Here is a 17,945-nt window from a genome sequence, read left to right on the forward strand (position 1 = left end):
TCTCTCTCTAGCTCTCTCTCTCTCGTTCGTTCGCTCGCTCACTCTTTCTCTCTCTCCCTCCTCACCCAAACTCTTGGCTTGTCTCCTCCCTTGCTCGCTCGCCCGCTCTTTCTCTCTCTCTCTCGCTTGCTCGCTCTTTCTCTCTCTCTCTCTCTCTCTCTCTCTCTCTCCTGAATGGGCTTTATTGGCATAACAAATACTGCCACATTTGAATTGCCAAATCAGTTGCAGGTTAAACAGCTGTTTGTATAAAGAGATTTCAAAGATAAGAAACACTGATAAATGAAAGTGTAAAGTGTCTTACTTCATTTTAGTAGGAATGCTAATTTTGCTTTATTTGGATGGTAAAGAGTTTGATTTTGACAAAGCATTACTGCAATCTTATTGGGTGAATTCAGGTATATAAATATTTTCTTGTTCATCTCAATGAAATAATGTCTTAGTTTACCCATATTTACCATATATGTATACAGAGTAATTAAATTGAATTAAAGGGATAGTTCATCCAACAACGAAAATTCTTTTGTCATTTACTCATCCTCATGTTGTTTAAAACCTGTATGAATTTCTTTGTTCTGCTGAACACAAACAAAGTTATTCGTAATCAAGCAGAAAACAGAAGCTTTGACTTGGAAAAAATACTGCCATGGAAGTCAATGGTACTCAAAAACAACATGTTTGGTTACAAACATTGCTCAAAATATCTTTGTGTTCAGCAGAATTTTCATTTTTGGGTGAACTATCCCTTTAAGTTACATTAAAAGTAAATTGGAATGATGTAACATTAGTTTTGTTCTGTACAATGTGCTTAAAGGATTAGTCTATTTTCTTTTAAAAAATCCAGCTAATTTACTCACCACCATGTCATCCGAAATGTTGATGTCTTTCTTTGTTCAGTCAAGAAGAAATTATGTTTTTTGAGGAAAACATTCAAGGATTTTACTCATTTTAATGGACTTTAATGGACCCCAACACGTAACAGTTTTAATGCAGTTTAAAATTGCAGTTTCAAAGGACTCTAAACGATTCCAAAGGAGGAATAAAGGTTTTATCTAGCAAAACGGTTGTCATTGTTGGCATGAAAAATAAAAAATATGCACTTTTAAACCACAACTATCTGCGATCCTGTGACGCGCCAGCGCGCCCTCACGTAATTGCGTAATGACGTGGAAAGGTCACGTGTTACATATATGAAACACACATTTGCGGACCATTTTAAACAATAAACTGACACAAAGACATTAATTAGTATCCTTCAACATACAACAATGTCGGAACGCTCCTCTTTCTCCACACTTATAAACACTGGGGCGTAGTTTCGCATTCGTCGTCCGTGAACTCTTAACATGATGACGTATTTGCGTGAGGTTGCGCTGGCGCATCACAGGACTGGAGGAAGAAGAGAAGTTGTGGTTTAAAAGTGCATTTTTTTTTCTTGCCAAAAATGACAATCGTTTCGCTAGATAAGACCCTTATGCCTCGTTTAAGATCGTTTAGAGTCCTTTGAAAATGCAATTTTAAACTGCATTAAAACTGTTATGTGTTGGGGTCCATTAAAGTCCATTAAAATGAGAAAAATCCTGGAATGTTTTCCTCCAAAAACATAATTTCTTCTCAACTGAACAAAGAAAGATATCAACATTTTATGACATGGTGGTGAGTAAATTATCTGTTTTTTTAAAGATACATTTTTCAATATTTTACTATGTTCTTACCTCAACTTAAACAAATTAATACATACCTATCTTTTTTCAATGCAAGCACTTTTAATCTTTGTTCAGCGCCTTGTGAATGTGTTAGCATTTAGCCTAGCTACATTCATTCCTATGGCTCCAAACAGGGATGAATTAGAAGCCACCAAACACTTTCATGTTTTCCTTATTTGAAGACTGTTACATGAGTAGTTACACGAGTAAGTATGGTGGCACAAAATAAAACTTTTGTTTGGATCCTGGGGAATGAATGGGGCTGGGCTGGATGCTGACACATTCACGAAGCGCTGTACAAAGATTAAAGTGCACGCATTGAAAAACGATATGTATTAATTCATCTAAGTTGAGGTAAGAACATAGTAAAATATTGAAACACGGTGGTGTTTTCCTTTAAGGAAGTACAATAGATTTACGTATATGTACAAATTTAAGGTCCTTTCTCATGGTGTCTTGTGTCTCAAAAACAATAGAGGCAATAAACGATTCAGAGAAGAGAACAATGACATCACACGTCACAAAAGCTCAACGATTGCCACCTCTATAGAGTCTGAATAGATCTGTGACAGAGACGGGCCGGGGCTATGTTTTGACTTGAACAGAGGTGTAAAGATTTAATAGCATGAGATCGGCACATGCACTTTCAGAAAAAAGGTACAAATGTTGTCACCTTTTAATAAGGTCCTTACCATTTTGGTACAAAAGTGTACTTTTTAAAAAAGGAAACGCCCCAGTGACCACTTTTGTACCTTCTTGTACCTTATTTTCTAAGAGTGTGGTAAATGTAAATGAGGATTGTGATTTTTAGCTAGTGATTGTTGAATAAAAAATTAAATAGAAGGAAAAGAGAGCAAACAGATTAAGTCAAGATGATGTATGTGTAGTAAAAGTAACCAAGGTGTCTATGGAAAGAACCTAACAGGTGATTTCCCATCCCGCCTAAAGTTAATACTTAGCTTTATGTGCTAATGTTGACTCGTATCATTAAATATTTAAAGCTCAGATTCGGATGAAAGAAACTGCTAAGTGAGTAAATTAAGAGCTCAGATGCAAAAGCAGCTAGTCAAAAATAAGATAATGGTATTAGCACTTATCCATAAAATACTTTCACTTCAGAGCTTCAGGTCATCCATTAAGAGTCTGATAAAAATGCTAATTTACAAGAAAACATCTCAGACGCACTTAGCAGGTTTTGCAACGGAGCTCTTCGAATGTAAAAAAGGATTTTAACTGTTTAACAACTAAAATACCCAGTAACCAGAAGTTGCAATCAACTATGTGCGTATTCTCATGTATTTCAACAGAATACCACAGATTACACAGAATATCGTGTGAAGAAATTAGTGGGAGTGGCTTGTGTTTTCCACTTTGCTTTGATTGGATAAAGAAAAATAGGTGTTTCATTCAGAAATGGAACTGGCAGCAGACTGACAATTGGAGGGGGCGGAGTTAATAGATGCTCCGCCCAAGCGAGCTAGCTGACGTCATCAGAGAATGACCACCATAAGAGAGCAGAAGTACATTTTCAGATTTTGATTGAAGTTTATGGCACACGAATTAAAAAAAAACAATGACTGGTTGTTTATAATAAACACTGCAATATGACATTAAAAGATAAGAGTTGTCAGTTTTGATTTCATTAGTAATCAAAAGTGTAGTTTTTAATTAAACTTTAACTTTTATATTAAAGGCAGTTTATGACACTGGCATAAAACATTCCCATCATGGGTGTGTGTGCATGCGGAAAGACTTGAGCTGGCTAACAGGAAGAGTCTGTTTGGTTATTAGTACTAAACACTGACCTGTTTACTCTTGCCTGACTCATTGTGCTGTGGTCATGTTTCACTCCCCTTGTTTTGAAATATGCTGCAGGGCTCCATGTGGCGATCTTGTGGTTTTCTGCTGTATGTTTATATATATATATATATATATGAATACACAATGCAGCACAGTACAGGGATAAGAGTCACAAACTCTCAAAACAACAGTCAGTAAACCTTGTGACCCTGAACCACAAAACCAGTTAATTTTATGAAATTGAGATTTATAGATCATCTCAAAGTTGAATAAATAAGCTTTTCATTGATTTACTGTATGATTTTATAGGATAGGACAAGAATAACCATTTGAAAATCTGGAAACTGACGGTGCAAAAAAATCTAAATGTTGTGGAAATCGTAAGTAAAGTTGTCTAAATTAATACAATAAATAAATTTTTTATTATATTTTTGGTAGGCCATTTACAAAATATCTTCATGGAACATGAACTCCTGTACAGGGTCCAAAATTACTGATTAGTACTTAATATAATATTCCTGTAATTTATAATGATCTGTCATGGACCCAGTACCCCCTACCCAGTCTCACGAGGTTTTGTGATATAGTCACGTAATTTTCTTTTTACATGATATTATCACGAATTTCCGCGTTTTTTCGTGATCGTATAACGAATACTGTTTTCGTGTGATTATCACGTATTGGTTACTCAACTGCTTTTTCCTATTTTTAAACCACTGTCGCTTCGGTTTAGGGCTAGATTTGGGGTTTGCATTAGAATGTCACTTTATATATTGGTTTATACTATTTTTTCGGATTAATTTTTTTATGTCGCCTGGCGTTAGGGTTAGAGTTGGGTTTGGATAGGAATGTAATTTTATGTAAATCTAACCCTAAACTGAAGCGACAATGGAAAGAAAATAGGACAAAACAGTTGAGTAACCAATGCGTGATAAACACACGAAAACAGTATTCGTTATACAATCACGAAAAAACGCGGAAATTCGTGATAATATAACAAAAAAAGAATAAGGAATAAGGCTACAGCATTTTTGTTCTATTATCATCACATATCTAACTTCTTCCAGCCTGAGGCTATTTTGGGGATTTTCGCTTTGATTTGGCCTACCCAATTTTAAAAGCTTCCCATACCCACATGCAGAGGTTTACATACAAAAGTTTGGTATCATTATACAGGAAACCCTTTGAAATGACATAAAACACTGTTGAAAGTGCTAAACATGATTGTATAGGTTGTCAGTCCTCTAATAAACACAAAAAATAAATAGGTGCTTTTTGATGTTTTTTTTTCTAAAGTTTTTTTAAGTGTATAACTCTGGCCCTGGGTGCTCCAGCAACCTGCAGACAGTTTTGTTTGATTCCAGCAATTGTCAGCTTTCAGAGGAAAAAGGATTTTTTTTCTCTATCATAATCTATGCAAAAGTTATTTTACCCAAACTGAAGGAAGGAATAATACCCTTTTTGAATACAATTTCTGCCTAAAACATTTGAAGTGTCCCCATAACCACATACAGTGGAATAAATGCAATATCATATCATTTTACAGAAAACCCTTTGAAGCTACACAAAAAGCTCCTGTTTGTGACAAATATTGTTATTTAGGTTGTTTTACATATGATGAAACGCCAAATTTTCTTTTTTTTGTGTTGTAAATACTGTCTTTGATAGTGTATAACTCTGGTTCTGGGTACTCTAGCAGACTGCAGACAGTTCTGATTGTTAGCAGCAGCAGACGGTAAACACGCAAAAAAAGAATAATCTTTTTAGCATGTCGAATTCAAAAGTTATTTTCATTTTACTGAAGGGTGTGAAAATACATTTTTCATATAAAAATGCTTTTTTGTTTTGCACATAATAAATAGCAAGGGATTATTCATGCACACAACCAAAGAAAATGCTGTGAATTTACTCATTTTTTAGAGTAGGACCTAAGATAAAAGATGATGTAGTATTTGTGTGTATCTGTGCTATCTGAGACAGTTCAGGCTCAAGTTTCACATAAATTGTACATTTTTTACCTCATTATTCATTCGACGATTGTTGGATATGTGATTATAATAGAACAAAAATAACGCTGTATAACAAAAATAACGTCTTATTCCTGAGAATGAGAGCTTTCATTTGATATAAGACTTGCCCATGTTTGTCATACTTGATAAATATGAAATATGTGAATATTAAATGATTTTTAAAAAATATGGGGGGGGGGGGGTGATAGTGTAAATTAAGTGTAAATAACTTTCTTACAGTAAAACATATCTCATAGTGATGCATTTCTGCAGAAAGTAGAGCATCTAAGCTTTCAAACAGTACCTCATATGTGGGGTCCATAACAGACCATTAAAGATTAAAAGAATATTTTATATTAAGTTATAATAAGTAATTTTGGACCCGGGACGTTTTCTTTGGTTGTGTGTATGAATAATCCCTTGCTATTTATTATATGTGCAAAACAAAACAAAATACTTTTATGAAATTTAAACAAAAAAAAGTATTTTCCCACCCTTCAGTAAAATAAGAATAACTTTTGAATTTGACATGCTAAAGAGATCATTCTTTTTTAAGTTATTCCTGCCATTTGCTGGTATCATCAGCTGCTAGAGGGCCTGAGATATACACTTTCAAACACAGTGTTTACAACAAAAAAAAACTTTTTTTAGGTGGTTTATCATATGAAAAACGAAAGAAATAACAATATTTGTCACAAACATCAGCTTTTTATGTAACTTCAAAGGGTTTTCTGTAAAATGATATAAAGAAATTGCATTTATTTCACTGTATTGAATACAAAACGGGTATTATTCCTCCTTTCAGTTGGAATAGAATAAATTTTGCATTGATTATGAAAGAGACAAATTTTCTTTTCCTCTACAACTGACATTAGCTGGAATCAAACAAAACTGTCTGCAGGTTTTGTGACACTTTCAAAGACAGACTTTTGAAAAAAAAAAGCTCCTATCTAGTGTTGTTTTATTAGAGGACTGACAACACATACAACCATGTTTAGCAGTTTCAACAGTGTTTTATAAAATTTTGAGGGTTTTCCTGTAAAATGACATCAAAATTTTACATTTACTCCACTGTATGTGGTTGTGAGGGGCTTTTAAATGTGGGCATGCCACATTCAGGCAGAAATTCAAAAAAATGTCTCAGAGTGTAATTATCCTAATAATTTTTTTACATTTAAAAAATCAATAATTTTGACAGATACAATGTATTTTTAGCAAATATATCCATGCTACTTATAACTGGTTTTGTGGTCCAGGGTCATATTTGACTTTCAAAACAATTCCACAGAATGGAGGTATTTGGAGAGACGTGATTTACATAGAGACACGTGTAATTGCTCCAGGGCTTTTCTTGTTTATGATCAACTTTATTTGTGCTGCAGTAACTCACAGTACTTGTACCGTAATGATAATTGAAAGGAAATTATATGGACAGTCCCTAAAAAAGCTTCAAATTCTTGACATAACACGCTTTTTTCTTTTGATTTTGGCATAGATTGGAAATGTTTTTGTCAGATTTACTCATACATGGATTTGTTGATTTATTAAACAAACAAACAAAGACACAGTTAACCCTTTCAATACAATACAATACAAATTTGCTTGTGTAATTCTGTGGTGACTCCAGCCATGTGCTTGCACGCTTCAAATGGATGTTACCAGTTATATGCCATACAGTATCTCAGTTCAAAGTGAGTTTGTATTTTAATACAATGAGTGATAATGAGGTAAAACTGTGGCATTCTGCAATGACAAATATTCTGAAAATCTGGTTCTGTAGCCCAATAAATTCAACAGTGTTTGTTTTCTGCAAATGGCACAGAGGCCAAGATGGTTTCAGTTTCATGAAGAGAGGTTCAGTGTCTGTCGAACTGGTATTTTCCAACCATCAAGGAAAGTTCAGGTTCATTTAAATTCTTTCCTTTTCTCTTCATCTCACTCGAGTGACGTTAAGTTTATGTAAAAACGGCAGCATAAGCGTAAACATGACAGAATCAAATGGAGTCAAATGTAAATGCTTATGGGTCATGTGTAGGCCGGAGAGTCATGATACATTATATCCCTGAATTTGAAGCTATGTATCTTGCACTGTATCTCTGTCTTTCCATTTGCCTGTCATTGACACGTGCGATCCCCCCCCCCCCAGGCATGGGCCGGTATGAGATTTGGCAGTATAATAACCTTAAACAAAAATATTGTGTTATTGCCTTTGCAAATATGGTATTTTTAAATTAAAATTATAATATTCTTTAAAAAAGATGATGTTTCTAATATATATTAAATGAAAACATTGAATTAATTACGTGGTTTAATGATTTAATACATTTTGTTTGAACACACCCAAATGAAAAAATACTATAGTTTATTATAGTAAAATTACCACAGAAAAATGTAGTAAAATTACTCCAGTAAATACTAATGTTTTTGAACCATACTGTAGTAAATGTACTACATTAAACTGTATTAAAATACTATAGCAATTTATGGTAAACTTACTATAGGAAATGTAAAATTTCTCTAGTAAATACTATAATATCCTATAGTACAGTGGTTCCCAAACTTTTTCAGCGTGCGGGCCCCCTTGTTTACGGTGCATTCCTTTGCGGCCCCCCAAAGAAAATTTGTGACAAAAAACTGTTCTAAAACTCAACATTTTAATAAAAAAAAAAAACATTAAATTATACAAAAAAGTATTGCTTTTGGTTAGTAGCCTATTTTTTTTAGGTTTAATTACACAGAATTCATGATAAATTAATTTCATAAAATGTCATAAAACTGGGGCCCCACACTGGCACCATCTCGTGGCCCCAGTTTGAAAACCACTGCTATAGTATACTACAATAGTACTACTTACTGTAGTAAGAACTAAAGTATACTATGGTACTTACTACATTTTATCAGTTTACTATAGTTAATACTATGGTATGTGTAGTAAATACTATAATATACTATAATTTAGTACAGTTTACTATAGTAAATAATAAAGTATACTACAGTATTTTTGGGCAGCTCATACATTGAAAACGGTACAAACATTTTTAGTGGTTTTGAAACCTTGACTCTTTTAATCCTTAGTATACCGTGAGACCAGTAACCGGCCCATGTCTACTTACCCAATTACTGCCTATCAACCAAATTCAAATGGTTTACTCTATCTGGACTGGTTACCAAAGGATTGTAGGCCTACTGGATAAAATCATTAGCTAAAATATATTTATAATGAGTAATTAGACTAAAAATGCAGTTTATAATTGCAGTTTATAGTTCTTTGCAATATTATTCCTACCACATCCTCAATAACATCAATGATGGAGCAATAGTTTAGAAATGGCGAGTGTGTAATTCACAAATAAACAGCGCCCCCTTGTGTTAAAGGAGATTTTGGTTTGTAAGCAGTCTCTTTAAATGGTGCACCAAACTAAAACTATTGTTCTTTTCACATTAATTGTAAACACATTTGTCTGTTATCAAAAATACAGCTGTGACTGTTGTTTCTGCTTTTGCACCTGGATATGCTGCTTATAAAGATTTATGACACTAATACAGACTTTCTCCTATCATTTCTTTTGTATTATTGTTTTGAAGCAACTTCAGAGGGTTTGATTATATATGTGATAAATTACGGACCGTTTTGTATTTATTTTGTAAGTAAATACAGCTCATGCTTCATCATATCGTAATTTCTGGCTTGAACATCATAAGACACAAACAATTTAGTCATCTCTAAATGATCTAACAAGTTGGTTGTGTTTGTACATTAAGATGAGACATAAGAATTGATTTATTTAACTTTAAAGGCTGATCTTAAAAAGAAAGTTGAAAACTCATAAAATAAATTAAATAATATAAATTTGCAGTTACACCAATTAAAACATTTTTTTTGCTTCAAGCTTTCATTATGTTGTGACTGTCTGAATGCATATCGTCTCAAGAGACTGTATGAATGTCAGAGATCAGTCATGGCCTGTGGTTTATGCCAAACCCATGGTGGATGGTGATACATCCCTGCCTGTGTGATTTTGGGTAAGCATGTGCAGTGTTTTGGTTTTAGGGTAATGAAGGGTCTTGGTTTAAACTCTACACCCTTTACACCCATCCTCCACTGTGCCAAACTTACAGTCTGTACCATTTAGAAATCTATATCCGCATATGTCTGTATATGAGTAGATCCAGCTGGCAAGGTCAACCGGTAAGTATCTCTCACTTTCTCTCTTTTACATGTTTGTATTAGTTAGTGCACTTTCACTGGAACCATAATTCACATTTCTTTTTGATCTGACCTGCGTCCTTTAGCAGTTCCCTCTGTGAGCAATGTTTTTATGCATATGTCATTGAATGAGTGATTTAGTGCCATAGTATTCACGTTTCTGCAAACCTTGAGTAATCCTATCTTAGACATGGAACACCACAGCAAGCCTAGTGATGCCCTAGCAATCACCCAGGGCACACTATTAACTGCACAGCAATACCCTAGCAACCAGCCAGGGCATCCTATCAACTGCATAGAAATACCCTAGCAACCACCCAGGGCATCCTATCAATTGCATACCAATATTTTAGCAACCACCCAGGGCACCCTATTAACTGCATAGCAATACCCTAGCAACTACTCATGGCATCCTATCAACGGCATACCAATACTCTAGCAACCACCCAGGGCATCCTGCCAACTGCATAGAAATACCCTAACAACCACCCAGGGCAGCCTATCAAGTGCATAGCAATACCCTAGCAACCACCCAGGGCATCCTATCAACTGCATAGAAATACCCTAGACATCACAAAGGCCACCATTTCTACCACATAACAGTATCCTAGCAACCACACAGGTCACCATATCAACCACATTGCAATAGCCTAGCAACCACCCAGGGCATCATATTAACTAGCAAACACCCAGGGCACACTATTAACTGCATAGCAATACCCTAGCAACCACACAGGGCACACTATAGACCCCTTCACGGTTCACGTCACAGGCTGTTCCCACTGCGCATGTCGGGGTCAGAAAAGTCATTACAGCAGATTGAGTTGCGTATTATTCGCATCGTCAAAAATGCCTACTTACGTCGTGGGCTGTGAAAATCGCACCAGGTCTTCCGTTAAGTTTTCGCAATTCATGCAGAATCTCAAAAACAAAAAAATACAACATCTGCGGCTGCAAACAATTAACAGGACAATGCAAAGATCACAGAGGCTTGTGTTTGTAGTGCTCACTTCATTTGAGTTAAGTCATCATTTTTCAGCACTGTTAGATTAAATTATAAAGCCTAAATGGTATGAACAGTTCGACCCCACCTTATGAACCACATTGCAATAGCCTAGCAACCACCCAGTCCACCTTATCAGCCACATAGCAACAGTCTAGTTACCACCCAGGACACCCTATCAACCGCACAGCAATGCCCTAGCAACCACACAGCCCACTTTTTTAACCAAATAGCAATGTTCTGGTAATCATCCTGGTCACCATTATTAACTGCGTAGCAATGCTTTAGCAACCACCCGGGCCACCCTATCAATCACACACCAATGCCCTGGCAACCACCCAGGCCACCTTATCAACCATATAGCAGCATCCTAGTAACCATCACTCAGGCCACCATAATATCCGCATAGCAATGCCTTAGCAACCACCCAGGACACCCTATCAGCCGCACAGCAATGCCCGGGCAACCACTCAGACTTATAACTTTGGGTAAGCGGTGCAATAACATCTCCAACCCGTCAGTTATGAGATCATCCGCGTGTGCATCTGTGTGTGTGTGTGTGTGTGTGTGTGAGTGATAATGGAGGTGTTAATAACTTTAAAAACGCCTCAACACTTTCTCTCTCATCAGGTCTGTGGGGGAATTAAATATATAAATCTGCATGTCAGATCTGCTGCTTGTCTCGCTTGACGGTAACTCGTGCTGACTGGCTAATTATTGGAGAGCCATAATTGTGTCCCTCCGTCTGGTCGCCACAGCGACTCTTAAAATCTCTTTTTTTCTCTTTGTTATTCCTTTCAATTTTCCACCTGACAGGCAGAGTTTGACATCTTTATGTAACGTGTTTTGTAACAGGACAGCAGAATGCTGCAATAAATGTGTAAATGTCAGTTTGTGCTTTTTTCTCCTCTCCACATCTTTAGTTTCCCTCCACACTCACGTGCTCAGGCTTTGCATGTGTAAGCATGTCTGTGGCACAGATCCCATCTGCAGTGGGAACATGGAAGCAGACACAATGCCATGAAGATATAGTAGATCAATTCACATTTTTGCAACGTCTTTTTCTTCTGTTGCACCGTCAGCAGTCTGGGTGACACACACTCGTGTACAGAGGCATTTGTGCACACTTGCACACAGGGACAATGCATGAAACAAAGAGTGATCAGCTGGTATTGTATTCGTCTAATGAATGTGTAAAGATCCCAGCGTTGCCGTCGAGATACCCGCTCAGGCCTTTTTTGTTTGGTCTGTGTGCCCCATTATGGCTAAACACTCTGACATTTAAAATATGACATTTCTGTCACCAGTCATCATGGCAGTAATTCACAGCAAACCAAGGAGGTATTTAAACCCATAAATGCCTCATTTCATGCTCATAACCCATTTAAAGTGTTAATGAAATAATCTGCCTTAAATAACTCATGAGAATATGTATGTATTTTTACAAAAATTGTGATACCACGTATACATTTTACTTTTTCAAACACACTGAAACCTAAATTATCGAAGTGTTGGCAGGACTAATACGTTAAACAGCTTTACATACGTACAAATATGTATGTATTCCTATTTATAAATATAAAAATGGGCATTTGGTGGGCATTGGGGTTTCTTACACATAAACATAGCAGTGGCGGCCGGGCACTTGATGGGGGCCCTTTTTTCGAGGGCACTTGATGCGAAGTTCGTCACAACATGTATGTAGCTCGTCATGGGTGTGGTTCCTTTTTTCAAAATATGTGTTCTGCGCGTCGAGTGATCCTGTGTGCATCACATGTTTTTAGTACCTGCTCATTTTAATAAACTGATTAGTATTAGCGGCTTAAAATGTCTTTTAAATGCTATATTGTTACTTAAATTTTCCTACACATTTCTGTCTGTAATGTTGCATAATATAAAAAATAATGCATTATGTATTTTTTTATTTTATATAAAAAGTAGGGCTGTCAAAAGATTAATCCCGATAAATTGCATACAAAATTAAAGTGTGTTTTTGCATAATATATGTGTTTGAACTGTGTGTAATTATTTTGTATATATAAATACACTCAAATGCATGCATGTATGTATTTACATATACATACTTATTTAGATTTGGATATATTTTATATTATATATAATTTTAAAAAATATATACATGCATAACATTTTCTTAAATTTATATATGTATTTGTGTATTTATATATACACAATATAATACACAATAAACGCACACAAATGTATTATGCAAATACAAAATTTGTATGCGATTAATCGCAATTACTTTTTTGACAGCCCTAATAAAAAGCATTTGGTTTTGGGGTAAGGTTTGGGATGGGTTAGGGTGGTAACATTATCGATAAAATGGTTAAAGGGAAATTATACAGCAATCTTTATGGTAAAAAAGATTTGTAAATGTTTTACATTTCGTAGCTGTATAAACATAATAATGCTATTAAATGTTGCAAATACGTCTACATTGTACGATTCAGCATCTATTTAAACATTTACGTATTAACAGGGAGGGGCTGCACAGATACATATAATTAGTGTCTTACAGTAGTTCTTGCTCAAGCATAGATATATATTTATGATTATTAAAGATTGTTTTAAATGAATATAAAAATACATCAATTCATATGGCTTGTTGAAAAAAGAGCTCTTTCATTTAGGCCAGTAATATATACACTCACCTAAAGGATTATTAGGAACACCTGTTCAATTTCTCATTAATGCCATTATCTAATCAACCAATCACATGGCAGTTGCTTCAACAGATTTATGGGTTTGGTCCTGGTCAAGACAACCTCCTGAACTCCAAACTGAATGTCAGAATGGGAAAGAAAGGTGATTTAAGCAGTTTTGAGCGTGGCATGTTTGTTGGTGCCAGACGGGCCCGTCTGAGTATTTCACAATCTGCTCAGTTACTGGGATTTTCACGCACAACCATTTCTAGGGTTTACAAAGAATGGTGTGAAAAGGGAAAAACATCCAGTATGTGTCAGTCCTGTGGGTGAAAATGCCTTGTTGATGCTAGAGGTCAGAGGAAAATGGGCCGACTGATTCAAGCTGATAGAAGAGCAACTTTGACTGAAATAACCACTCGTTACAACTGAGGTATGCAGCAAAGCATTTGTGAAGCCACAACACGCACAACCTTGAGACAGATGGGCTACAACAGCAGAAGACCGCTCATCTCCACTACAAATAGGACAAAGAGGCTACAATATGCACAAGCTCATCAAAATTGGACAGTTAAAGACTGGAGAAATGTTGCCTGGTCTGATGAGTCTCGATATCTGTTGAGACATTCAGATGGTAGAGTCAGAATTTGGCGTAAACAGAATGAAAACATGGATCCATCATGCCTTGTTATCACTGTGCAGGCTGGTGGTGGGTGTGTAATGGTGTGGGGGATGTTTTCTTGGCACACTTTAGGCCCCTTAGTGCCAATTGGTCATCGTTTAAATGCCACGTCCTACCTGAGCATTGTTTCTGACCATGTCCATCTCTTTATAACCACCATGTACTCATCCTCTGATGGCTACTTCCAGCAGGATAATGCACCATGTCACAAAGCTCGAATCATTTCAAATTGGTTTCTTGAACATGAGAATGAGTTCACTGTACTAAAATGGGCACCACAGGCACCAGATCTCAACCCTGGGATATTTTCAATGACTGCCTCCTTCACCTGCCCATATCCCCATGGATTTTAATGCCTTGCACCTTTATTAGTTCTTCTCCTATGCTAGGCTAAAAAGCCGCCCAATCGCCACAGTCTTTACATTCATCCTGCAATCTCACATGCTTCTGTCCATTTGTGTTTCTGTTTAAACAATCCTGCTGGACTCTAGCCAGTGTGTTTTATGTAGTGGAAAAACCGCCTATTGAGAGCAGTAGGCCAGGGTTCACGAGAGGCCTCTGGGAAACTGGCTGTCTCTTTTATTCTCATCTCTGGACCCACAAATGACCAATCAGATTTCATCCATATACTGTCCTTACGCTCTTCCTGTCTCTGCTTGCTAAGCACCCTTGAGGCTAGTCACCCTCCTCTCGTCTCCGTCAAACTATATTTTCCTCCTCTATCCATCCATCATTCATTTCTTTCTGTCACTGTCTCAATCCATCATACCCCACATCCATCTCTCCCAAAGAGTTATTTGTATTGCAAAAGTGAATGTTTTCAAGAACCATTATCTGTGTCCGCCTGCCACTAAACTGTTCGTTGTGTAACAGCATTTGGGTTTGGAAGAACGTGAAGATATTTTTACATTTTTGGACTATTCCTGTTTTTCTCATATATATATATATATTTTTAAATCATTTCAATCCACATCTAGAGTATCTTCTTACCTGTCTGTCCATTTGTTCATTCATGCTACAATAATTTCCATCTGTTTATACTCTAAAACACATTTCCTTTATTCTCCCACCCTCCCCCAGTTATCCTTTATAAAAAAATACCTCTTCCGTTTATACCTTCTCTCTACCCCCCACTCCACCCACCACCTGGCTGAAACATTCCCACCCCAGACACTCCATCAGGAATCATCCTGCTGTCGAATCGGGATGTCCCACCCGCCCCCAACCTGCATCCACCAAACCCCATGGGATGAAGGAATGGATGAGGGTGGAGGTCTAATGAATAAGTGATTAAGATTGACAGTGTCTGGTTGTCTGCTGAAGTGATCTTGGTGGTCCTGGCTACCTTTTTTCTCATATTATGTAAAACTATAGCAGTGCCCATAATCCCTGATGCACTACAAGCGCAGGTGAATGGTGTATTGTTCTGTTTTTTCTCTATCAGTCCTTTCCTTTTCACTTTTCCATCAGGTTGAAAAGAGTGGGCGGCTCACCAGCTCATTTTTATTCTCTGGTACAAAGTGCGCACACGCAGGATCAGCTGTTCTTTGGAGAAGCTTCTTTCCACACATTGGATTATCGCTTTAGGTTTTCATTATATGCAAATGTTCGTCTTTATCAGAAGTGAAAACCAATATATGCAAATGTGTCTGTTTGAGGAGTGGGGGTACCAGACAGTTGTCACATGGAGATATTACGTTGGCTATACAAAAAATTGTTAGTCTTGCATGTTTTTTGCATCCTAAAGTGGTCAAGAACCATCCATAGTGTCAGATAAAGGTCCCTATGGGGTCCTAAAATATACCATTAAGGTACAGAGCTTTTTAGGTGCAAATTTGTACTTTTTGAAAGTGTGCTGCCTCTGTGAAGGCTAGGGATCATTTTTGACAAATTTTTCTGACAGTGCACAGATATAAAGAGCTGCTTGACTGACAGATTAGTGCTTGCTTGTAAAAACGATACAGTTTTTTTTTGTGCAATATCCAGATTATGGGTCTGTAGGTGTGTTTTCTAAATGGTGAACGTGATATGAGTCAAAGTACACAGCGGTTTTAAATCTATATTCCCAAACTAAAGAACAATATAATTATATTTTTTCAACAGCATTTAGATATAAAGGTGACACAGCAAAACTACATGGCATACATTACAGGACACTTTTTTTTATAAAAGTTAGGGCAAGTTTTATTTTGTGCAATTTGTTATTTACAATATCAGTTTTTATTTTGTATGTTATGTATATTTCATTCTTGCCTTATTGTTAATTATTAGAAGTTTAACTGCTTAATTTTTGATAATGAAATCAATCACAGGTTGTTTAATAGTAGATTCCCATTGTGACAACTTACCCCACATAACGTCTAGATATGACCTGCTACATGGAATGAATGTGTGAACAAAATTTGACTAAACCCACCCTGAGGAAAATACTATTTAAAGTATAATAGCTGTCATTTTGGTTATGAGTGATTGACCTAATGGTTATGTGATGAGCAAGTGTGAATATTCTTTGAAAGCACCCCCAGTGCGCATTCATTGTGCTTTATAATGTATTATTGATGTGAAAAGACCGTGAGCAACAGGGTCTCCGCCACCGATCTGAACCGCCGCGTCGCGGGGGCACGAGACAGCCGCCAGAGCTCGCGCACTCGCACGCATACACCGAACACTCACGCGCAGCCGGTCTGTCGATGTGCGGCGTCCACGCGGTGGCGAGGAGAAACGGAAGGTGTCAGACTCGCTTCTAATAAGATATTGCACCGCTCCCCATAACAAGAAAAGCGAACGAGCCGCTTAGATGGTATCCATGGCTCTGTAACATCGCATCATTTGCAGTACGCACCTGAATCGCATTTAAGTGGTAAGTGTTTTGTTAATTTCGTTTCATCGCACATTTCATAAATTCATTAGGGGTGCTTATAATTAGATCAACGCATGCATCACTTCATCAGACGGTGAGATGGCAAACGCATTCCTGCCTTTTCTCAATGCCCTTGGTGTTTGATGCTCGTATGACAGATGCTGTATGTTTAGTTGCGCGTATTTGCTGTACCGGCAGTTTTTCTTGAGATGTGATCTTAAGTTATATGTGAGGTCTTGGTCTCTTTCAGAGGTTGAGAGAGAGTCCTTCTGCTTTATATGGAGGACGTGGCGCTCTTGAAAGGCTTCTGTGGTCTATTTTGGAAGGAAGAAAGCACCAGCCGAAGCCTTTGAGAGAGCGCAGTGTCTCCCAGCCATCCTGTTGTCATGGTTACTGCACCGGGAGGCTGGGGATAATATGGCTGCTTTTCAGCCTCTGTGTGTGTTTGTGTGGTTTTTTTTTACTCCACGATGCTTTAACACAAGGAACCACTGTATGTGTGAGACAAATACACGCGGATGATGTATTAACTCGAGCTTTGATACTAAAGCAGGTGCACAGAAATGGTCGCTCTGATATAAAACTAGCATTATGCACAGTGGGCAAAATAATGCATCCTTTATGCGCGGTTTTAGTGTAAATGGAAGATGCAGTAATGAAGTGCAACATTGCAATGGATTGCAATGCATAGTGTGCCAACTTTCACGTGCATTCTCTGCTAAATTGAGGCGTCAGACATCTAGACATGCGTGCGCCAGACGAGACACAAGACGCCCAAAATGATCACTTGTTCTATGCCTGTTAAATGGCGCGCGTGTGTACACGCGTCTTCTGCAACCTGACGCTGATGAGAGAGATTTGATTTACTGTATCTCCAGGATGATTTAAGCGAAGACATTGAAAGTAATACGGTGACGGAATACAATAGGACGTTTGACCTTGACATCAGCCGAATTGACACAACGGGGTGATGTAAATCACATTTACGCACGGCTCAGTACTCGCTTAGTTGGTG

At 37.1% G+C, this 17,945-nt stretch overlaps 1 protein-coding gene across 2 annotated transcripts in view; it reads left to right on the plus strand.

Annotated features, from left to right (window-relative positions):
- psd2 (pleckstrin and Sec7 domain containing 2) overlaps window positions 1-17,945 on the plus strand; it is a 76,010-nt gene that overhangs the window by 10,475 nt on the left and 47,590 nt on the right. Inside the window, exon 1 of one of the 2 annotated variants that reach the window (XM_055177744.2) lies at window positions 16,700-16,930. The exons of the other annotated variant lie outside the window; for it this stretch is intronic. The gene's annotated coding sequence lies outside the window, so the exon portion shown is untranslated. Of the gene's footprint in view, window positions 1-16,699; window positions 16,931-17,945 lie in introns of those variants that run through there. 2 annotated transcript variants of the gene reach the window in all.

The sequence above is a fragment of the Misgurnus anguillicaudatus genome, chromosome 16 (assembly GCF_027580225.2).
Source record: "Misgurnus anguillicaudatus chromosome 16, ASM2758022v2, whole genome shotgun sequence".
Lineage (NCBI taxonomy): Eukaryota > Metazoa > Chordata > Actinopteri > Cypriniformes > Cobitidae > Misgurnus > Misgurnus anguillicaudatus.